At 38.8% G+C, this 24,773-nt stretch overlaps 1 protein-coding gene across 1 annotated transcript in view; it reads left to right on the forward strand.

Moving 5' to 3' along the window:
- Window positions 1-24,773, forward strand: part of RNF150 (ring finger protein 150) — a 251,657-nt gene that overhangs the window by 83,169 nt on the left and 143,715 nt on the right. The gene's annotated exons all lie outside the window — the stretch shown is intronic.

The raw sequence follows: 24,773 nt of genomic DNA on the forward strand, positions 1-24,773 counted from the left end.
AATTCCCCACACATGGTTTTTGAGCTCTTTTTAGATGTAGGCAAGTGTGAAATGTTAAAGCAGGCAAACACACACACGTGCGTATAGTGCTCCCGTGAGCCTGGGAAGGACTAGACTTCGAAACTGAATTTGAGTGCTTTCTCTTTCAGTGGGGGTAGGGAGAGGTCATTTTGTTTTATCAGTGTCTAGGGCAAATGTTAAGATAAAACAGGCAACGAAAATGAAGTGATCCAGAAATCTACTGCAAACATGGTGAGACAAGCAGATTTCTTCTTTTACCCTCACATCTGTTTCTGAGGAATGACAAACATACCTCCTCTTACCTAGGCCCAGTAATCGTGAGGCCACACGACATCCTATCTGGCAGTACTTTCCTCACCAATGGAATAAATGTGGAGAAAACTGAGCATGATGAATTGCCTTTTGACTGGAATTAATCTGCAGCTGGCAAAAAAGCAAAATAAAAGTGGTCATGGGAACAGAGCAACACAGATGTTCAGAAGCTGAGGAAGCAATCAGCAGTTTGAAAAGAATTCTTCATACACCATGCTTCCAAAGATATGGAACCAGTGACTCATGACGTGTGAACTTCAATTTTGGCCCTGGTGGGTGTCCGTAAATAACAGTTGTATGAAAACAAAGTCTACCCTGCAGCTTCCTCCCAGGCTTGTGGTTGTGTATTTCCTAGAATGCTCCAATAACAAGTTTATATAACTTGTCCCAAGCTTTGGCAATCAAAGAATGTACTCTCTAGTCCAGTCATGAATGTAACAGAAGAACACATTCTATTTAAAGTGGAGCGTTAGTATCTTTAGTATTGGTATATTTAGGGAGGACACAAAATCGGAAAGCTTTGTAGAAATACAGTTCCCTCCAAGGAATTGTCCTTCCAAATACAAGGCACCATCCAAGGTTATAAGAAAGAGAGACAAGGGGCCCTGGGTGGCTCAGTCGGTTAAGCATCTGACTTCAGCTCAGCTCATGATCTCACTGTCCGTGACTTCAAGCCTCTCGTCCGGCAATGTGCTGACAGTTCAGAGCCTGGAGCCTGCTTCAGATTCTGTGTCTCCCTCTGTCTCTGCCCCTCCCCTGCTCATGCTTTGTCTCTGTCTCAATAAATAAATAAATAAATAAATAAATAAATAAATAAATAACAAAAAAGAAGAGAAACAAAACTTTATCAAGTGTCAATCATACCAGACTGATATTTTCACATCCTTTTGCCATCTTAGGATCATAATTTGTTCTAGAATTTCTGTAATTTTTAAATGTTCTAATTTCTATACATCTCCTATATTTCCCTCTGTGTAATTAGACCCTTTGGCTTCCCTATTAAGTCATTTTTCCTTTACATTTGTAATTTATTTCAATTCGACCTTTTGTGTGGAGACCTTGATGAAGAAATATGCTGTCTGAATTTCAATTTTATATAAAAAGTATTGCAAAGATATTTATACCTAAAGATGAGAGGAATCCTTTATTGGATTATTTTTCTAAAAGTGACTATAATACTCGATGAAGATGTGTTTGCAAATGGGTTAATAAACTTTGTAGGTTACTACATCAGCATAATTGCTTGAAATGAGGGACCTGACTTACAGAAATTTAGAACCCAGAATCCAAAACAGAGTGCTTTAAAAAAAATTTTTTTAAGTTTATTTTGAGAGAGAGTGTGTGAAGTGGGGGAGGGGCTGAGAGAGAGGGAGAGAGAATTCCAAGCAGACACAGTGCAGAGCCTGACGCAGAGCTCGAACTCTCCAACTGTGAGATCATGACCTGAGCCAAAATCAAGAGTCAGACACAGAGCAGAATGCTTTGAATGGAGTAGCACCTTAGGAAGTATTCACTGACTTTAACAGGGTGTGTTTGATTCCAGAGAATGATTTTGGTAGTGATCCTCAAATTTCTCTTACTTGCACGTGTACAGGTTAGAGAGTGAAGGGCTGATGTGACCCTTTATTTAACAAGATGTTTGTGTGAAGTCTCCAGTTTTGATTTAAAATTGGTGTGTATTCTAGTCCACTGATTTGAGAAATTTCAGTAGAGCTTAGTGATTCAGAACATGGCTTGCTTTCCTGGAACTAACAATTTTTAGCCAAATGCCTTTGTATAAGTTTCTTGACCCCTCGAAACTGCCAGTTTTCTTATCTATGAAATGGAACTTCTGCTTGGCTGTACTTCATAAAGTTATTATGACAAGAGATCATGCTTGTAAAATACTTAGTGCCCTGGTACATGGTAAATGTTTCATAAACAATAGCTATAAACAGATATATTAATATATTACCAGATTGCCCCCATTCCCAAACCAAAACAAATATAACCAGATGGTCCAGTAAGATGGACAATGTTTTTCCAAGTTTTGAAGTCTGGTTCAGACCATCCTAGGCTCCTGTGAGCACAGTGTGTGTGTGCTTTCCTTGCGTCAGCATTCATGACTTGCCTTTATTGGAAAATATCTCCAACGTGTGCGGATTAGCTTTTAAATATTAGTTTTTAGGGATTCCTGGGTGGTTGACTTAGTTGGTTGAGTGCCTGACTCTTGATTTCGGTTCAGGTCATGATCCCAGGTGGCAAAATCGAGCCCCATGTCAGTCTCTGTGCTGCGCACGGAATCTGCTTGGAATTCTCTCTTTCTCTTCCTCTGTCCCTCCTTCACTTGCATGCCATCTCTCTTTGAAATAAAATTAAAAATAAAAAAAAAAAGTTTTTAGATATGCTGAATTTGCATTCATTGAGGGAATCTTCTTATCTGAGCCTCAATGGCTTTAAGATGCTTTTATCCTCTACATCTGGATACTGAAATAGTATTTTCCAGTTCAAGACAAGATTTTTTTCTTTATATTTTTCAATGATCAAATAATCCTATTATGTAAATATTTAGCATGGGAGATTAAGAGCATGAGAACGGACACTGAAATTTCATTTATCCATTTGTCATTATGTTAATGACTAGGTTATACGACTGGGCAATTTCTTCTCCATAACCAAGACTCGGGTGTAGATCCAGAGTTCAGTTACAACATTTTGGGCTTTTGGTCAGTGCTCATGTATAGAATTTATTGCTGGGAAGTGCCACTAAAGTCAGTTCTGCTTATGGGTTGCAAAGTGGTAAAGATTGTGATTATACATGTTGCTGGAAGAATATGATTTTATTAAAATATTTTTAAAATTAAAAGGGCATTTTGCTAACATATGTATGTATACTCCTTCCCCCTTCCAAAAGACATCCTCTCTAGTGTGTTTGATATATCACTTTAAATATGCATGTATCCTTTAAAAATATATAGCATTAATTTGCATATGTACATTTAATTTACATAAAGAAAAGAAGAAAGTCTTTATAGATTTCAGTAGAATAAATTCACCTCACCTTTGCTGCTTACCCTGTGAGGATGTTTTGAGGGTTAGATTGAGACAATACAAACAACCTAAGGACTTCATAAGTGTTGATTGCTTTGGATTCTCTCTGATCCTCCCAGATAATCTTAATACTGTTGCATGTGATTTGGTGGTAGGGAGATTATTTTGGAATCTGAAATCAATTTGTGGTCCATGAATCCTGAGTATTATTTTTATTTCTGCATAACACTTACACTTGTAGAGTGACCTCTTTGACCTACTTCCACAATACAGAAAGGATTACCAGTCAAACCATTGCATTCTGTGGATTCAGAAACTGACTAGTGATTGAGCCATCTGACTACTGACCTGTTCAGCCATCCCTGTCAAAGTGGCTTCCTTTCCCCTTAGGCCAACCTCCTATTTTTCCTCCTTCCAAAAATGACTTAATTCTGCATGTATGCCCATGACTAGTCTGGTTCACAGTTCAAGAAAATAGAAATCCAAACCTGATTCAGATGCCAAGAACATATTTATGAGAAAGTATTTCTGTATTTTTGGTCTCCCTACATAGGATTTCTCTAGAAAAGATGTTAAAATTCATGCATCATGTGAACTTGACAGGGTATGGCCTAGAATTGGCCCTCTTCTAATATTACTGAGCATTTTGAAACAGATGTTTTTGCCCAGACATTCTGTAGGAGTAAATGTTTTATTTTGGCATAAAGAAACAGTGACCCATTGCTATATTGATAGGTAAACACCTTCCAAAAACTCTTTGCTATGACAGACTGCTGTCTTGCCTTTGTCAGAGAGACTCAGAGGTCAATTCTCTGCAGGGCCTGTCCTCTCCACAAACACACCATGTTTTGTATGACTTAAAACTTCCATTCTCGGGGTGCCTGGATGGCTCAGTCGTTTGAGCACCTGACTTCAGCTCAGGTCATGATCTCACGTACTGTGGGTTCAAGCCCTGCATCGAGCTCTGTACTGACAGCTCGGAGCCTGGAGCCTGCTTCGGATTCTGTGTCTCCCTCTCTCTCTTCTCCTCTCCTGCTTGTGTTCTGTCTACCAAAAATAAATAAACATTAAAAAAAAAAACTTGCATTCTCCTTTTTGTTGATTACCTGTCTCTTGAGAAGATCTCCAGTTTTCCTTTCCAAATGGGTCTATGTTATTTATTTGTAGACTCATACCCACAAAGAAATTATATTTGAATATTTTTCTATGTATTTCTATATACCTGATACTCAAATTATATTTTCCAATAAAAAAGAAGTTAAAACATTTCCCCTCAAATGACTTGATCATTGAAATGTATTTTGAATTTGAACAAAGATGGTCATACAAGTCCACCAAACTTTCCCTGAAATATTTAATTCTTTTCTTGGTTTACCTGGAAAAGGATGCTGAAGATAAGGTTCAAGAACTTCAGAAAATTCGCCACAGGTACTTTACGTGTATGCATTTGGTGTGAATCTGAGGAAGAAAGGACAGATACTATTTCTACCACCCCCAGCATGGGTGGGCCGGGGCAAAGAAGGAGAGTAAATATGTGAATATCAGAAAATGAAGTAGAAAATCTGTGTAGGAAATAATCATACTCCAGTAGAAATTGCTAGCTATCTCTGATGTTTAGTGTTCAATTTGTATATGATGGTATTTATTTCTCTGTTTGGTACTGGTGGTAATTGGTAGTATCTTTTGTTTTCTTAGCAATTTTAGTATTTGTCGTCTTTAGGACATAGTGAAAAATTATGTATGCAGTAATGAAGCCAGATTGCATTTTTTCAGACTCATCTCATCTCGCATAGAGCCTCAAGGAAAGAACAAACTTGAATTAAACCAGTTAAATTTTAGAAAGTACACAATTTTTTTAACCGTCGCAAAACTTTGGAATAGTTAGTTCCTTTGTAATAATGTCAGAGGTATTTAATGGCAAAGTAAAGAGACCTGGAAGGGTTGACTTGCCCTTTGTTTAATCTTGTTGATTTTAAATTTTGTCTTGAGCAATCTAATTCTTGAGATAAAATGGGGCTCATATTTTATGCAGTCTTAAGACTGAGAGTCTCCAAATGTAAAATGTTTCCTTCAACGCATTAGGTAAATAGAGTTTCTCTGAGTCACTAGATGTTGTTGGGTTGTATTGATTTCCCCCGCTCATTTTGTTGTAGGCAAGTGAGCTGCAAATGTCACCTGTCAGAACATGGTCAATAAATGCATGCTAAATTTTTATTGATGGTTCCATATTCTTGAATCATTAACTTTTCACAGAAAAAGTAGCGATCTTTCCAGCTGACCCCATTGAGACCTATAATTATGATTCTTTAGTTGTCAAGATGAAGTTTTATAAAGCATTGTTTGAAAATAAGGTAGATCTTGTTTTCTCATTCCCTAAGATGGTTCCCTTGCTAACTGGTTCTTTAGATCTAATTCATGGTGGCTTTGCAGATGGTTCAAGGCTTAATCCCATGTATTACTTTTAGTATCCATTTATATAAAAATAAACCTTTGAAAACTTTATTCATTTCTTTTATATTTTCTTACCTTATATTTGCTTCAGAGCAAAATCATACTGGCATCTTATCGAGACTAGTAATATACTTTAGGTTAATTCCGAGAGTGGGGGGAGGGGTGGCTCTTTTTCTTCCTCACATTTTCTTCCCAGTGGCCAGCAAAAGTAATCCATGGAAGGTTTTTTAGCTAAAATGGCCCACAGAAGAAATATATTTGAAAAATTCTGGTCCTGATCAAATTTTAGAGAGTCTCGACAGCTGGGAACTTTTAGCCAGGTACAGCTCTGTATTAAGGTGAGAAGTATAATTTTCTTGTAATTTAGGTTTAAGTGAGGATATTATTTCTTCATGTAGTTCCTGTGTTGTCTTTTGTTTGCCTGATGTACTTTGGTTTGCCCCTCATCATGAAGTGACCTCTTCACTCTCATGCCTTTTTTTTTCCCTACTGTTCCACAGTTGATCATTCCACCCTCCATGACCTCAGAGCACTTTGCCATGGTATGTTGTGATTTACCTATATAGATAAGACTTTAGTAAGATAGCCCTTGCTTATACCTGTATTATAGCACTTATCACAGTAGGTTATAATTATTTGTTTGAGGATCTGTCTCCTAAGTGAGCTCTGAGCTTCTTCGTGATAGCAACCACATTTACAGTTTTAGCTATAGGCTTAGTACTACATAGTAAGTGCTCAATTATTTTTTTTTAGTGATTCTTGATAGTAATAGCCAACATTTACTAAACATTTTGGTAAACGCTTTGGATAACAGTGACTAAAAAGTAAGTGCCAACACTTTTAAAAGCTAAAAGTTTTCTCGGGCACATAAGGTGGATGGTATTTTTAGGACTCGCCGAGAAAATGCATAATGGTCAAAATTTACCACGAACTTTGTAATATTGAAAAGTAGTTGAATTTTGTGAAACACTGTGTTCTGTGGACATTTGAAATTCTGAATATAGAAATGTATACAACATATGCCCATCTTCAGACAGTCCTTGGGCACTTAGATTTCTGTATTTACAGTACCTCTGTGCCCACCCCACGCCCAGGCATTGCTGTTCTTAGGTGGTAAGCCACTGATATAACTATTATTTAACACTCAGGAAGTCTGCCCTGAGGCAGACTCCCCAGTGTGCCTAGGACTGTCCCAGTTTATACCTGCTGTTCTGGTGTAATTATTAATAGCTTCCTCTTTCACTCTCAGAGTTACCTTGATTGGGAAAATAAATTATATACTCTACCTTTTAGGCAGATACTTATATTACATTTGTTTTATCTTGACCCAGAAAATTATACATAAAGAGAAAGTTAGAAGCATATTATTATTAACATCTCTGCAGATATTCTGAACTATTACAAAGAATTTATTCACAGTACATTCATTTGATAGTACTCTCTTGCCGTACTCTAATTCCAAAAATACATCTTATTTAAATGAATCTGTGTATTCTGTGGATACTCTGCCCCTCCCCTCCCCCTGCCCTTGTACTCCTCCTCCCCTCTGACTCTCTCTCTCTCCTGATGTAGCAAATTGCCCACTAGCTTTAACCAGTTAAACTGGTCTCAAATTATCTCTTACACCATACCAGTGTCTAGAATGTCCCCGTTTTCGTGTTTGGATTTCACCTGCCTTTATCGAAAGAGATTTGTAAGGTTCTTATGTCTTCCTCCAGTACCTGTTCCCAAACACAAGCAGAAGAAACGCAGTGATTTTTTTTCCCAGGGACTCTACTTTGTTTTCTGAAAATATTACTTGTACACGTTATCCCCCACCTGCCACACAGACACAGCATGGGCTTTTGCATCCTTCCCAGGGGTAGAGAGTGTCATGGGTATGCGTGGGTACCAATTATGGGAGGCCTCAACCGCCTGAACTCTGAATCTGACATCCACATGAGACCTTTAAGTCACCAGCTCCCAAGGGCCTGGCTGTCTTGGGTGAGGCTGTTGCCTGTGTCTTGCTTCTGGTCACGTCCTCCCTCTTCTGGTGTTGGCAGGGAGGCCCTCATTTGAGGTCCTCACCTCAACCTGGAGCAAGCAGAGACCTCCACTCTTGCTAATTCCCTCTGCTCTGTGACCAGTGTCACTGCATCTGCAGATGCCTCTTGCCACGTCCTGCTGGTCCAAGTCATTTCTCTGTTCTTAATTACCATCTAAATGAGAAAGAGATTTTTTTTTTAAAATAGATTAGGTTCCCAAATGTCAATGTGTTTGGCTGCTGTAACAAAATGCCACCGACTGGGTAACTTATGAACAATGGAAATTTAGTTCCCATAGCTCTAGAAGCTGGAAGTTGAAGATCAGGGAGTCAGCAGGGTGAGGGCCCTCTTCTGAGTTGCAGACATTTCCCTGTATCCTCACTTGATGGAAGTAGCTGGGGAGTCTGTGGGGTCTCTTTTATAAAAGCACTAGTCCCATTCATGAGGGCTCTACCCTCATGACCTGATCCCCTCCCAAAGACTCCACCTCCTAATACCATCACATTGAGCCCTTGTATTCCCAAGGGTAAATTTGGAGGACACACAAAAATTCAGACCTTCGCACCAAAAGAAGCCGCCAGCTCTGTTAGTTTTTCAACCTTATTTCTTGATTTCTTAGATGAAGTCCTCTGGACAAGGTGGAAGATAGTTAAGTGGTACCACTGAAGGTCATGTTCTGAGGAGTATCCCAGAGTGTGTGTGTGTGTGTGTGTGTGTGTGTGTGTGTGTGTGTGTGCGTGCGCGCGCGCACACACACATACAGACAGCATGTACCCCAGCTGTTTCCAGCAATATTCCCAGAAGTTGAGGAAAGTCTGTCTTCTCTATTTGGAAGTTTTTATTCTGGGATATGAAAATCAGCTAAGCATTTTCACCTGGAGCACCATGGGAGCTAACCTAATGTCCCAGATTTCCCAGGATAGGGGTACAAAACAGTCTCCCTTCTCTGAATATGTTATAATTATTTTTTATATAAATTCTGTGAACTGTAAGTACTTTAATGAATAAATAATTATATTTCAGTATGTCAGTATATGTGATCGCTTGTTGGCTGTTTTAATATGTAAATTCCTCTCTCATAGATACATCTCAGTGGGAACTTAAGTTTTTTTATGACTGTGGTTAATTCTATAAGTGTACATGGTGCCTACTAACTGATTTATAGTGTTAATCTTGCACTGATTGTCTTTTCTTAAATATCACACAAATGCCATTGAATTTGGCTTTCTCAGGAAAAATAAAATCAACTTTTACAGCTGGAAATAATTTAGTCTTTGGCGTTGAGCTCCTCCACTTTCTATCTTGGGAAAAATGCTTTTTTTGATCCAACAGTTTATTGCAAAAATGGTTCAGGCTTCTGTTTACATGATGAAAAAAGAAAATAAATTATATTATTTTATTGGGAAAGTGAGACTAAAATGCCTTCAAAGTAGTTTGGAAATTCCAAAACTTCTTGAACTATTTCCTTTCCTTTGGAAGAAAATGCATGTCTAATGTTCTCATCAGATTATATTTGTGGGATTTTTTGTTTGTTTTCTTCCAAATTTCTCTTAATGAAATTGATTTCTCTTGTTATTGGCTTACCCTCTTATTAAAGTTTTTCCCATATACATTATTCATTGGTTTCTGGAAGTCTTTTAAATGATGCTGTATTGACTTAGAGTAGTTAATACTGGCTGTTTGAGTGATACCCAGTAAACTTATGGGCACAACATTTTATGCTTTATAAAAAGCTAAGGAGTGATTTAGTAGAAGGACGATAAGCAAAAGTGATCTTACTTACTTAAAAACAGAAACAACAAAAACCCTTAAGTGGGAAATCACATTTTTTAAAGAAATAGAATACTGAATCCATTAGAATAAATAAGGACAGCCAACCAGTCTATAATTTTCTACAACCCACCACCGTATGTGTTTCTTATCATGCCCTGTTAAAGAATAGTGTAAAGAAATAAATGAAAGGCTATGAATCTGTGCTAAATACTGGGTAAAGTCCAGGAGCATGGAAAGGCGATAGTGTGGGGCTCACTGGTACGGAACAGAGTGCTTGTTGGAATTCCTCAAACCAGCTCCATGACTGGCAGCACATGAGAGCTAATGGCCTTTAAGTAAGATAAACATTTTCCTTTTTAGTTTTAGTTTTGAGAGAGAGAAGGAGAGAGAATGTGCACAAGCTGGGGAGGGGCAGAGAGAGAGGGGACCAGGAAATCCCAAACAGGTTCCATGCTGTCAGCATGGAGCTGAACTTGGGGCTCAATCCCACGAACCATGAGATCATGACCTGAGCTGAAATCGAGTCAGACGCTTAACCGACTGAGCCACCCAGGCACCCCAAACATATTCTTCATTGTAATCTATCTTGAGCTGTGCTGTTTGGTATTAAAGTAATATTTTAAATAATTTTTTAAAAATGTGTTATGGACAAACATTGTCAATATTTTTCAAATAAATATACATATTATCAATTCCAACAAATATGTTGCACTTGGGATTTTCCTTGAACAGAAATGGGGGCGCCTGGGTAGCTCAGTTGGTTAAGCGTCCGACTTCGGCTCAGGTCATGATCTCACGGTCCGTGAGTTCGAGCCCCGCGTCGGGCTCTGTGCTGACAGCTCAGAGCCTGGAGCCTGTTTCAGATTCTGTGTCTCCCTCTCTCTCTGCCCCTCCCCTGTTCATGCTCTGTCTCTCTCTGTCTCAAAAATAAATAAACATTAAAAAAAATTAAAAAAAAAAAAGAACAGAAATGGTGGCGGCGGGGGGGGGGGGGGGTGCCTGGGTGGCTCAGTTGGTTAAGCGTCTGACTTCAGCTCAGGTCATGGTCTCACGGTTCATGGGTTCGAGCCCCGGGTCAGGCTTTATGCTAACAGCTCAGAGCCTGGATCCTGCTTCAGATTCTGTGTCTCCCTCTCTGCCTGTCCCTCACTCGTGTTCTGTCTCTCTCTCTCTCAAAAAATGAATAAGCATAAAAAAAAAGAAGGAGAACAGAAATAGGGGTACCTGGTGGGGCTCAGTTGGTTGAGCATCTGACTCTTGATTTTGGCTCAGGTCATGATCCCAGCCAGGGTCGTGGGCCTGAGCTCCATGCAGAGCATGGAGCCTGCTTAAGATTTTCCCTCTTTCCCTTTGCACCCCCCTCCCTTGCCCACTCACACTATTTCTCTAAAAACAAAACAAAAACAGAAATATAAAATGTGGTCAGTGCACAACCGAGATTCACTAACTCCCTGATGGCTTTCCCTTCATGCAACCTACTGATTGTTTAGCATACTCTTAGCATTACTTATGGGTTACTTCCCAGAATGCAGGAGTTTTTCTCAGAAACTTTCAGAAATACATTATTGCCCAGAAAACAAAATCCAAATACTGAGTTGTTCAAGGTGGGGTAGAATTTCAGTTGTGTAGAATGAAACAGTTCTAGGGAAGCCACACAGCAATATGAATATACTTAACACTACTGAATTGTACACTTAGAAATGGTTAAGATAGTAAATTTTAGGTTGTGTGTTTTATACTACTTAAAAAATGCCAGTAGTCAAGGACAGGCATAATCTGACCCCACAACTGTGTTTCTGGCTTCATTTTTTGTGGATTCATTCAACAGATCTTTTCAAACACATATTCTATGCCAGAAACCTATAAAGCACAGCAATGAACAAGACAAGCTCAACCCCACATGCAAAATTTAAAATAAAATATTGCAGGGCGCCTGGGTGGCTGAGTCGGTTAAGCGTCGGACTTCAGCCCATGTCATGATCTCACGGTGGGTGGGTGGGAGCCCCACGTCAGGCTCTGTGCTGACAACTCAGAGCCTGGAGCCTGCCTCGGAATCTGTGTCTCCCTCGCTCTCTGCCCCTCCCCCACTCATGCTCTGTTTCTGTCTCAAAAATAAACATAAAACATTTTTTTAAAATAAAGTATTGCTCGAATGGAGAGGGAAACTATTCATTCTTCTTCCTTATGCTTTTGCAATAGATCTTTTGTAATCTCCAAATACAATACTTCACTTTATGTACTTTTCTAGCTTTATGATACTCTCTTAGTCCTAAATGCTATGTTGGCTTCTGACCTGTCTCTCAATTCTCATTCTTTCTAGACCTTTTAGGATATCATTACACGTGACCCACAGATGAAGCTCTTCCTTCCGCTGCCATATTGAATTGTGTTATTTGGCGTTCCTTGTGCCCCTGGCCTAGCCCAGTGGTTAGTACAGTGTTTTTGTGTGTAACAGACACAGAAGAATGTTTGTGAAATTAAGTGACACCATTAAAATATCTTTTAAATTCAGGGCACCTGGGTGGCTCAGTCGGTTAAGTGTCTGACTTCAGCTCAGGTCATGAGCTCATGGTTCTTGAGTTTGAGCCCCGGGTCGGGCTCTGTGCTGACAACTCAGAGCCTGGAGCCTGCTTCGGATTCTGTGACTCCCTCTCTCTCTCTGCCCCTTCCCTGCTCATGCTCTGTCTCTCTCTGCCTCTCAAAAAATAAATAAACGTTAAAAAAATTTTTAAATTCTTTCCTTAGTACAGATTAAATACATTTTTTTAAGTTTATTTACTTTGAGAGAGAGCGAATGCATGAGTGGGGGAGGCGTAGAGAGGAAGAGAAAATCCCAAGCAGCCTCTGAGCTTTCAGTACAGAGCTGGACATGGGGCTCAATCTCACGAACCATGACATCATGACCTGAGCCGAAACCAAGAGTCAGATGCTTAACCAACTGAGCCACCCAGGTGCCCCTATTTTCATTGTTTTAATATTTATTTATATTTAATTTTTTTTTTATTTAATTTTTAATTTTGTATTCTTATATAAATTTATATTTTTCTTTATAATAATATTTATCTTTTTTGGCTCTGAAGGTTCAGTGCATACTACCTATGCTTCATTATGAGTATCATATATACTTAGACTCACTCTCTTATGAAAGAGCTCAGTCAATACAGGGACGTAGCCTTGAGTAATTAATGAGAGTCACTGCCTTGTTACACTGTGTTCTATAAGCAGCATTGTCTCCTGAGATAATAGTGCTATTTTATGGGGTGTAAAATTATTTTAGCACTGGGCACTTAGGAATACATGCATGTTTCCCCATTGATATTAAAGGTATAATTAACTTCTGTTGGGTCCTCTTCATTTATCCACTAAGCATTCTGTGGTGTTCTTCTTAGAGGAAACTATAGTGAGGACTCCCGTGTGCATGGCCTTGTAGACTGTGCAACAGCAGCAGAAAGAAGCTCTGATTTGGAGCCTCTGCACTGTGGCTCACACCCAGAGGACTGACAATGAATGGGCAAGGACCAGTTTTTCCATTCTCCAGAGCCAGTGTGAACCTCCGATTTGAAGTAAATATTTCAGTTATGTCCTTCTTTAAAAAAATTCCGTTTTGGGCACCTGGATGGCTCAGTCAGTTAAGAGTCTGACTCTTAGGGGTGCCTGGGTGGCTCATTCGGTTAACCGACCGACTTTGGCTCAGGTCATGATCTCATGGTTTGTGGGTTTGAGCCCTGCATTGGGCTCTGTGCTGACAGCTCAGAGCCTGGAGCCTGCTTGGGATTCTGTGTCTTCCTTTCTCTCTGCCCCTCCCTCCACTTGCAGTCTGCCTCTCTCTCTCTCTCAAAAATAAATAAACGTTACAAAAAAAAAAAAAAAAAAAGAGTCTGACTCTTGGTTTCGATTCAGGTCATGATCTCAAGGTTTGTGAGTTCAAGTCCCGTGTCGGGCTCTGTGCTGACAGTGTAGAGCCTGCTTGGGATTCTCTTTCTTCTCCCTCTCTCTCTGCCCCTCCCCTGCCCTCTCTCAAAATAAATAAACTTTTAAAAAATTTAAAAACTAAAAAAATTTCAGGTTTTTGAGGTATAATTAACATATAAAATTGTGAGAATATAAAGTGTAAAATTATGGTGATTTGATTACACATATAAATTGTGAGAGGATTCTTCCATCTACTTCTCTCTGTCTCTCTCTCTCTCTCTTTTTTTTTTTCGATGAGAGCTTTTAAGCTCTACCCTTTTAACTAATTTCGGTTATGTGTGTTTATTATTCAATCAGCTTTGGAAGGAAGAGTGCCTAACAACTTCAGAGTTATTAAAACATGTTGGAGCTATGGCTTTTGGGTTAAAATTGGTAAGAGTTGGTGAAAGCGAAAGGTACTTTGATTACCTGAAAGTAGCTTTGGTCAGCGGAAAAGCAACCAGCACTGCTTTGGGGGGAACCACTGGATTCTAATGGAGTTTTCATGACTGTAATTTCTTAGACTGACTGAAAGGGCTGTGTTTTGTTTTGTTTTTATAGTTGTTTTTTTAAGTTTTTAATTGTGGCAAACAACATGCAATTTACTAACTTCATCATTTTTAAGTGTACAATTTGAATAGCAGTAAATATGTTATTTTGCACAGATCTCTAGAACTTTCTCATCCTTGTGAAACTGAAATTCTGTACCCTCCTTTTTTAAAAAGTTTATTTTTGACAGGGAGAGAAAGACAGGTTATGAGTGGGGGAGCGGCAGAGAGAGGGAGAGACAGATTCCGAAGCAGGCTCCAGGCTCTGAGCTGTCAGCACAGAGCTGGATGCAGGGCTCGAACTCACAGACCATGAGATCATGACCTCAGCCGAAGTCGGATGCTGAACCGACTGAGCCACCCAGGTGCCCCAGGATTTCCTTCCTTTTTAAGACTGAATAGTATTCTGTGGTGTGTGTATCATATTCATCTATTCCTCATGGATGGATTGCTTCCACCTCTTGGTGGAATTGTGGCCATTGTGAATAATACCACTGTGAACATGGCATGCAAATATTTCTTGGAGATCTTGCTTTCAGTTCTTTTGGGTGTAAACCCAGAAGTGGGATTATTGGATCATATAGTAATTCTATTTTTAATTTTTTGAGAATCTGCCACCCTGTTCTTTACATATCCATCATCTTCTCCACCTCCTCACCAACTCTTGTTATTTTCTGTTTTATTCTTTCCTTCTTTCTTTTCATAGTCGCTATCCTAGAGGATATGAGATGATCACGCGTTGTGGTTTTGATTTGCATTTCTCTAATGACTAGTGATGTTGAGCATCTTTTTATTATGCTTGTTGGCCATTTCTGTATCATCTTTGGAGAAGTGTTTATTCAAGTTCGATATCCATTTTTTAAATGAGTTATTGGGGATTTTTGCTATTGAGTTGTAGTTCTTTATTCTGGATATTAACTCCCTATCAGATACATGATTTGCAAATATTTTCTCCCATTCCATATTTTGCCTTTTCACTCTTTTGATCGATAGCACTGGCTTTAATTTAACATTTGATGCCATAATTTGTGCAGGAATTCTCTTTGGCTCATCTGCTGATATATAGTCAGGAATTTCTCCTAGCCAGATACTGACCGCGAGGTCCAGTTCTGTGTTAAGGTTCTCCAACTTCCACAAAACCACTAACAATAGTAAGGGCAATATTTTGATACTTTTCTATATACTAAAACTTTAATTAAAAAAAACATAGCACGTTCCTTGTTGTGACTATACTAGTGTATAAATTATTAATGAGTACTCTGATTTAAGGTCTCCATAAACTGAACAAGGGTTGAAGGGGCAGGTGCAGAGAGACTGTTTTTGCCATAAGTCTGCCTGGCCCTGAGTTTGTGAAGTAGGATGTGTAGTTTCTGTTGTGTAGCCTCTTCCATGGTGCCTAAGAAAACATAAGCTATACCAGTAGTGATAATCTCAAGGTTAACTTGGAATTGCATGGGATGGAGCCTGTTTCCATAAATCTTCAAGGAAATTACATACTAAGTAACCAGGATAGAATGCAGCAAAAATGTTTGCCTTTCTTTTTAAGGAAATCAGTGGTTTAAGGAAATGTATGGTTTCTGCAGAACCTTTCATCTCAGAGAATATCAATGTGTTCACAAGTTATATATAGTCATTTTCTCCATTAAAATGCAGCTAGCTCTTGGGTGACTGTAAGAATAGCTGTGAAAATATCTAGGGCATCCAATCTTAGAACCAAATGCTTCCTAAGTACCCACAGAGAAAGCAAGTAATCAGTAATGATGATGGCACATCTTAATAAGTGATGTTGGTCTGGGTGAATATCAATGTTATTTTTTACTGCTAATGTTGAATCTTTCCTAAATTAATGTCATTATATCAAAGAAAACCCAGTAAATAATTGGGTATTGAGGATATGAGCTTTACTGGCAACTTTTTTTTTTTTTAATTTGAGATGGCATTTTCATTATTGAAAAACATGAAATAATGTGAAGTGTGAAGCTTACCTTTGGGAATTTTATAGTGTTTTAAATTGGAGAAGCACTTCCTTTTCATCACGAGCCCAACACCAACACTGAAGTCCAGAGCCTCAAATCCTCAACAGCTCTTGTTGGAAAATAAATTGCAAAATTATAATCGATATTTAATTTTAAGGAAGGATATTAAAGAGCATGGGTACTGCATTGCTGCTTTCTTTTATGACTTTGTTTTTTAGTGTTCTCTACTGACAGTAAAATTCATACTCTGTTTGTCTAAAGAGCCATAAAGCTGGAATTTCCTAACAGCACTGTATGTAATGATTATGGCAAAACTCCAGAATTTTCCAGTGGGGAACAGGCTTTTATTCTTTTTGAAACTGCCAAGCTGTTGGGGAAAGCAAACACTCTAGTTAAATGACTAAGCAAATGGTTTCTGAGACATGTTCCAGTTCTTTAGAAGGATCCATAAGGAACATCTGGCTAAGTGACTGCACACCATTTGTGGCCATGCCTATCAAAGATTAATCATCAAGGATTCTGACTAATTCCAGCCACTACCTCTTAATGAATGCCAAATGTGAACCCATCAGCCTTTTTTTCATATGACATCAGTAACATTTGAATGGAGCAGTTGTCTGGTGCTTTACGCAGTAATATGATTAATTCTACAGAGAGGTTTTTGGGTTCCAGCTTGTCCCAACACTGTACTCAGTGTGCAAAGTGAGGTTTCAACCGTGTGTTTCTCAGTAACCGAGTATTCTCAGGCTTGCAGTGCATCATCTGTTACATTTTAGCTTTAAGTTTCTGTCAGATTTACTCTGCACTATATATGCATCTTGCTCAAGCAGGATTGCACAAAAAATATTCTAAACTCATTAACTAATGATCTTTAAGAACGCTAGCACAGGAAAGGTTAAAAATCAGTGTCTAATCCAAATCCATGAAGGAGAGACTGACTAAGGTTATTGGAATGTATTCACATAGTCTGTACGGTGAGGGCAGGGAGGAGGGCTCTCTCCTCTATCACCCCGGGTCCAAGGTTGATAGAGGCCTCACCTTTTTTCTTTACCTGGCTTCCAGGGTTGCTGTGGGTGTTGACATTCAGCCAGCACATGGGAAAAAAAGGAAGATGAATGCAGGAGGTTGTTATGGGCCAGGCAGGGAAGTGATACATAGTTCCCTGACCAAGACTTAATCCCATGTGTGTCTAATTGCAAGGGAGACTGGGAAATGTAGTCTCGCTGTGTGCCAAGACAAAGAAGGAACAGGTTTAGACACCAGCTACCCAGTCTCTGCTACATAGGTGATGGAAGCTAGGCAGAAGAGCCAAATAGAGGCTTTTCATTGTGTAAGGAAGTGTGTGTGCATAAGTATAATTTGAACCATGTGAATATATGATCTATTCAAAAAATACATTTTTCAGAAACAGTAGTTTTTATCTGTATAACAGAGCGCCCCATCCTAATTATCAATCATGTACTCCAGAGAAGATTGTTATTTATTATGGCTTACAAGCATAGTCTAATTCCTTTGGAACTAAACTGGTTCCAGAATCAGGGAGAAACTCTCCATGACCTGGGTTCATTGCAATTTGGGGATTTTTTTTTCCTCGTCTCATCTCAGCAGGCCCACTGCAGAGAACTGATTGTGTTTCAGCTGACAAGAAAGAAGTTAGCCTCACCTGTGTTTAACTGGGGGAAACCATGTGACCACATCCCTAGTGAAGTCACTGTAAGGACCCCTCTCTCAAAACTGGTCTAGGGAATGTCACCTATTACACATTTTAGCTTTAAGTGGCCACAATTGCAATTCAGAGGCATTACTCCTAACTCGCCTGCTCAAATGTCTTCAGAGCTTCATACTGCTTATTATTTCAAGATCCAAATTTCTTAGCCTAGCAGATAAGATTCTGATCTGACATTTGCCTGTGTTTCCAACTTTACATCTTGCCAATTCCTTTGAGTTTCCCATATGACTGAAACCAGAGTTTCTCACAGTGATATTCCACAGCGGATTTCTCTGGGAGACATTATCAGGTGTGCTGTAGACAAAAAGTACTACATGAGCAAATACATTTGTGAAACATTACAGTGCATACCACATTCCCTCATGTGTGTGTGTGTGTGTGTATACATTAATATATATAATATATATGTATATATATGTATATGTATAATATATGTAATATATATAATATATATAAATATTATATATGTATATATATTAAAGGCTCTGAGAAGCTCTGCAGCTTGTTAGACCTTTAATTTTGTTCGTCTTGGAATTTACCAAATGCATTTGAACGCAGAAAATATATTGTACACCCCACCTAAATATCCTTGAGCGCACTGATACACAGAACATTACATTGGAAGCTGCTGCTCTAGACCCAGGTCAGCCGGTGTGATGGCCACCGGGACACATGGGACAGTTGTCACACTTGACACGTGTCTCCTATTTCTATTGGGGCTGCTCAATAGGGCTGCTCTAGGATCCTTGTTAATTCTTCCCCGATGGTTCTGTGCAGAATAGATCATTTCTTCCAACATACTCTTACTTGATGTGTTTTCTCAATGTGTCGTAAATGTTTGCTTATGTTTCTTATTCATCAGCTAAATATTTTTTTCCTGATTATTCATTCTGAGGACTCTAGTGTCTAGTACAGTACTGATACATAATGTTGTGATTGGATTTACTTTATCCCCTCTTTCCTGTCTACGTGTTTTAAAGATGTTAAAAAGTAGTTCAATTTTTAATTTTACCCTTAAAAATTTTAAATGCATATACAATTTTTTTTCAATTTTTTTCAATTTAAGATGCCAACAGGCATCTTATTTTTAGAAGCAACTTTAGTCTCTCCCTCTTCTATTACTGTTTTTAGGTCTACTTTTTCTTATGGCTTCCAAATAAATTATTCTATTGTTATTACTCCTATTTTAAACAATCGATGCTGCTTTATATATAAGCCCACTTTTACCAATGTCTTTATTCACTATTCTCATATCTCATTTCTTTCTTCTGGGTTCAATTTCCTTAGTCCTAACCAATCTATTTTAGTACCTTTTTTTTAAAGCAAGGGTCTTTGAGCAGTAAACTCTAAATCTTTGCCTAAAAAATACCCTTATTTCAACCTAATTCTTAAGTGATAATTTCTCCAATTACGGAATTATAGATCTTCCAGTTCACTAACCCTCTCTTCAAAATAGATCAAAGCCAGTATTTAACCCAATTATAAGAATGTTTTTTTAATTGAATGACAGTATTCATCATTTCAAGTACATTTCAAGTTTTATTTAATCTTCCTGCTCTTTTTTCATGACATTTATTCTTCTCTCGTGTTTTTGCTGACCCCTCTTATGACTTTAATATTTTGACTATATTTATCTTACCAGTTCTCTTTGATATTTCTAGTACCAGAATTTCTTGAGGGGGTCTAATCCTGCCATTTGTTGTGTCTGCTAACTCTTGCCCTGGATGTGCTGTTTCCTCACTGGGTTTTTTATATATTGTGAGCTTCACCACTTTGATGTGGGACGGGCTGTGTTCCCCATGAGATGTCTTGTGTTTGTTTCTGCCAGGCACCCAGTAGTATTTCTGCGAGTTACTGGAACTTACACATTAGTTTAAATTTGAGCCCCAAGCCTAAGTGGGGAGAGATCCATAGACATGAATTTTAAGAGGAGTTTTTTTTTTTTCCATTTATTCTTGTTGTCTTCCTTTATAATTGAGGGAGCATTTTTTTTTTCCTGTTTTACTGTAGGAATACCACTCTGTGGTCCCATTGTTAGAGATAAATTTCAACTCTAACTCCTGTCTCAGTCATCTGCCAAACCTCACTTTCGTTATGTGGAAGGCTGACTTCTCAGATGCCGAGGACCAAGCCATGGGCAGCTCACTTACCACCACTTCCACCCCTGTCTAGTTTTTGGTTCTGGAAAATTTCCTTCTGTTCCTACAATCCTAGCTATGCATTTCAAAGAATATTGGTTTTAGCAAACCTATCTTAGGGTTTATAGGAGGTGAGTTTGCAAGCTATGTATTCTGCCATGTTGCCATAAACCAAGGGTTAATACATGTTAAATGAGTAAATGTATATATGGATGAAGTATTGAAACATTCTGGCAGAGAGAACAGAGCAAATAAGTAAGACAGGCAGGAAAGCACTGAAGTGGTCGGTAGCCACTAGCTCTATAGGGCCGTTGAGTACTTGACATGTGGGTAGCAAAATGAGACACACTGAAGGCATAGAATACAAACCAGATTTTGAATACTTGGAATAAAAAAATGTGAAGTATTCATCTTTTATGTTGATAATATATTGAAATGATATTTTTGATAATTGGATAAAATAAAATTAATTTTACTTAAAAAAAAATGTTGGTAGTAGAAAATTTTAAATTTCATTTGTGACTCCCCTATTTCTGTTGGTCAGCACTAGCGTGCCTTCTAGCTACGTGATAAACACTGGCTGAATACAGGAAGGCACTTAGTACGTTCAGATTGTCTCTCTTTATTCCTAAACTTGGTATATAAATGATGAGTCTTACACTGTCTACACTTTCCCATAATGGATCTTTTATGGATCAGATTCTCACAGCTGAGGGAGTGTGCAGTGAGAATAAAATTTAGTTCTCTGTAGTGCAGCGAATTTAGGCAGAAGGTAGTTGGGGTAAATGAGTTTGGATAAATGCTTTTGACAGTCACTGGAGGAGAAAAACACACCTGTCTTCAGTAATAATCTTCCATGGTTTTGTCATGCTTTATTTAGGTGCTGTAGAAAAGTTTTGACACAATATATAATGAAAAGCACTTACAAAAAGGAATCTCAAAAAATGCAATTAAAAACTTTTCTCAATTTGATACTTAACTTTTTCTCTAACCTTTGAGCCAGTCTGCTTCCCTAAATCAGCTTTCATTCATCGTTTGGACACACACAATGAAAAAGAGGGTGCTAGAATTCAGAAAACACCATACAATCAGAGTATTTGTTTCATGCTGGAATTTTTAAACTTGCTTGGTCACTGAATGGTATTTTGTCTTTAGAGCGAGAAATGAGCTGTCACTGGCTAAGCTAGCCAACCCATGTCCAAAGGCATCACCTCATTCCCATCTATATGTAGCCATTTAGCCAGTAATGTGGCATTTTTAAGGATGTTTTGCCGTATTTTGCCTTTGTCACTCTATACATTCTACAATAGCCCCTCTGACAAAGTCCATATGTTCTTTCTCTGAGGGCGGGTGGGAGTGAGGGAGTAGCATCACAAAAGAAGATTATAAGCTAAAAGATCTGAGGCTCCCAGAGAGCTGGCGTCCCAGTGCAAAGGGATCATTGGCTCCACTTGTGTACCAGCTGACTGTCCCCGGGGATCATTTCTGCCTCTATTAAGAGGCCTTTCTTTCTTGTTGCCCCTTATTCTCTTAAACTGGCACCAGTGTGTTAGCACACATGCTGGGCCACTAGTTGGAGTACCTGCAGCTGTGGGCCAGGGATTCTGCTCAGGTGAAGGGTGGAGCATGCATTGCAATGCAAATTCTCTGTCCTTCACTGGTTGCAGAGGGATTGGTTAGCAAGCTGCATAGCTCAGCTAGGGTCTCATGTCTTCCCTTTTGAGTTCTACTGCCACAGAAGTTTATTTCACTTCCAGTTCCTCACATGCATGGAATATCAGCGTGGGGCACCAGGGCAGATGGGCTTTGGCGTGGAGTGTTACTGATAGCCTGATTCCCACATGTTGGGCTTTTTACCTGTAACAATGGGACACATCTGTTCCCCCAAGGGCCTGCGTTGTGGAGACAGGCATATGGGCCAGATGATTAAAACATTTGAAAATGGAAAGCGCAGATATCTTTGAAGTGGAATTATCTGTAACTTTTATCAGATGTCCTCCTGATTCCCTCCGTATGTTTGGTGTTCCAGTTCACAGGCAAGGAATTGTCCATTCATCTCCATTGTTAGAGGTATAAAAGGTCTTTAAAAGCAAGTGAAGGGCCAGATTTAGTGATTATGCCTCTCTTCTTCCATTACCTTTTTCTTCTTAGATTCTGATGGCACTCAATCGTGTTTGTGAGCAAGATGGCTGTGCTTTGCTGGGGCGTGTTGCCGAACTTGAGGATAAAAAAGTGTTTTAAAATGTTCAGTGCAGCTTAACCGCAGTGTGTATCTGTTTTCGTGGCCAGTGTCAAGGGTGTAGTCCAGCCAGAATCTTGTCTTCAACCCTCCATGGAGCTTACACCCAAATCTAATCAAACAAAGCAGCCAAGATCATGAAGAGCTTCTGAAAAGAAACCACATCATGAAATGACACATGCTCTAGTGTTAGCCTGTCATTGTCCAGATGACCTGAGTAGGTAGGAATTGTATGTATGGTTGGCTATGGTTCATAGAGTTTGCTGTATGCTCCTGGTTGTTTAGAAAGATTAGGGTGAACAGCAATTGCACTACTAGGTATTTGTCCAAGGGACGCAGGATTGCTGTTTCGAAGGGACACATGCACCCCCATGTTTATAGCAGCACTATCAACAATAGCCAAATATGGGAAGAGCCCAAATGTCCATCGATGGATGAATGGATAAAGAGGATGTGGTGTGTGTGTGTGTGTGTATATATATGTATGTGTGTATATATATATATATATATATATATATATATACACATTATATGTGTATATATATGTACATATATATATTATATACATATATAATTACATATAATTATATATTGTATGTATGTACATACATTATATATTATGTATATATATATAATGTATGTGAATATATACATATACATACACACACACACACAATGGAGTATTACTCAGCCATCAAAAAGAATGAAATCTTGCCATTTGCAACTATGTACAATTACGTGGATGGAACTGGAAGGTATTATGCTAAGCGAAATTAGTCAGAGAAAGACAAATATATGACTTCACTCATATGAAGGCTTTAAGATACAAAACAGATGAACATAAGGGAAGGGAAGCAAAAATAATACAAAAACAGGGAGGGGGACAAAACAGAAGAGACCCTTAAATATGGAGAACAAACAGAGGATTGCTGGAGGGGTTGTGGGAGGGGGGATGGGCTAAATGGGTAAGGGGCATTAAGGAATCTACTCCTGAAATCATTGTCTCACTATATGCTAACTAATTTGGATGTAAAGTAAAAAAATAAAAATTAAAAAAATAAAGATTAGGGTGAAGATCCCCACAGCTTCTTGGTCCCTAAGCAGGAGGAAGAGGCATTAGAAACGTGCCAAACAAAGAAGGCTTGTTTTCTAGAACCAGGGCATTTAGGAAGTTACCGCTGGGAGAATTCAGAAACTTCCCTGAGTGGGCGCTCCATGGCCACAAGGCTTGGCTGGCAGAGATTGTGTCGGATTCCAGCACCCATTTGGCCCTTAGCCTGGTGCCCTTGTGCCAACGGCTTTACCTCAGAATGTGGAGTTGCATCGTGTGTGCATATAAGTACCCAGATGAAACTCTCACTTCCTGGGGGCTTAGGGAAGGGAAATAAAAACGACAACAACAACATATCTTTAAATATTCCCACTGACCAGGTAGTCGGGGGAGGCAATGGAGCAATTAAGCCTAAAGACAGAGAAACCTGCAAAAATGTGTGTATGAAAGATTTTTGAGAAATTTCTCTTGCCATTGACCAATAAAACAAAGCATCAAGCCAAAAAAGTCTCCAGTGGCCAAGAAGAAAAGGGTGCTTTGTGGATAACTAAGCTGAATAATGAAGAGTCTGGAGAAGCACTGAGTATCAAAGAGTTAAAGTCACGGAGCTGACAAGCAGGTGGTGTAGTCCACACAAGCCAGACCTTCATATTGTACTTTACGGGCCATTCAGGGAGTTTGCCAGGCTAACTTTGCCTTACAAGCTGAATTGAGAGCCTACCCATACAATGCCAAACTATTCAGTGTATGTATTCAGAGCTCTCTTGTCCATCAACTTGGGAGAGTCTATCAAGGAACAAATCAAATAACCTTGCTACTGGAATCTTCTGTAATTTAAACACCTGTTGTTCAGAAAACCAATTGAATTGGTTAACATTAAAGGCACACGAAAGAGACATTTGCTCTTCCCAGACTTGGAAATGTGGAAAGGTTTTCATATGCATTTGCAGATGGCAGACATTTACATACTCAGTTCATAAACAGTTGCTGGCGAATATAGAAGTGGGGGGTGGGAGACGTGTGATGGTAATGATTATGGAAATTTAGCACATATTTCTAATCCCCAACACAGCTCACTTGAGAAGTCACCTTAAAACACTATATCTTGTTCTCAGTTACCATAAAATTTCCACTAAATTGAAAGCGGTATGATTGTTGATTTTCTTTATCTAATAAGAACTAAATATAGTCTTTCAGTTATAAAGCATGACAGTGATACTTTAGAAAGTGTCTTTTTCATATCTGGAAAAAAAATAATGTTAAATCAACTATGGAGAACTAGAAAGGCATCAGCCACAAATACCTAAAATTATTTTCTTGATGGTTACACGGGATTTTTACATTTGACATGGATCTCTTCATTGTAGACCATTGATTTTATTTACATTTTGAGAACCAAGGGTTTGTGTCTTTTCGTAAATAAGATTATAATATTAATGTGGTCTATACAGAGCCAGAAATTATGTTTTAGGAAACCCTGAACTCTTTATTCATGGCAGTGTATTTCTCTTCACATGCTTTGGGAAAAAG

This window comes from Panthera leo, chromosome B1, assembly GCF_018350215.1.
Source record: "Panthera leo isolate Ple1 chromosome B1, P.leo_Ple1_pat1.1, whole genome shotgun sequence".
NCBI classification, from domain to species: domain Eukaryota; kingdom Metazoa; phylum Chordata; class Mammalia; order Carnivora; family Felidae; genus Panthera; species Panthera leo.